Source organism: Nannochloropsis gaditana, assembly GCF_000240725.1.
Source record: "Nannochloropsis gaditana CCMP526 unplaced genomic scaffold scaffold593, whole genome shotgun sequence".
Taxonomy (NCBI): domain Eukaryota; class Eustigmatophyceae; order Eustigmatales; family Monodopsidaceae; genus Microchloropsis; species Microchloropsis gaditana.
In genome coordinates, this window is record NW_005803360.1 from 6,183 (window position 1) to 6,451 (window position 269).

The following is a 269-nucleotide window of genomic DNA, read 5'->3' on the forward strand; positions in this document are numbered from 1 at the left end:
TTTCTGATGCATGCAGGACTTTTGCAAATTGCCATTATGTGCGAAACGAGCATGGCTGGGACGCCTGCAGTCGACTCCGACGCAAGAAGCTTCCAGGACATTCCTCGTTTGACCGACTGCCCCTATGGATATGGGCCCATGGTCGGCGCTCGGGGTGGTCTTTCCTTCTTTTGCATCGACTCGCACGATTCAATCATCGCATGTCAGTGCCTCTCGACAGCATCCGCAGGATTTTTCTCACCCACGACCTCCTCCCCTTCTCCCTCCCT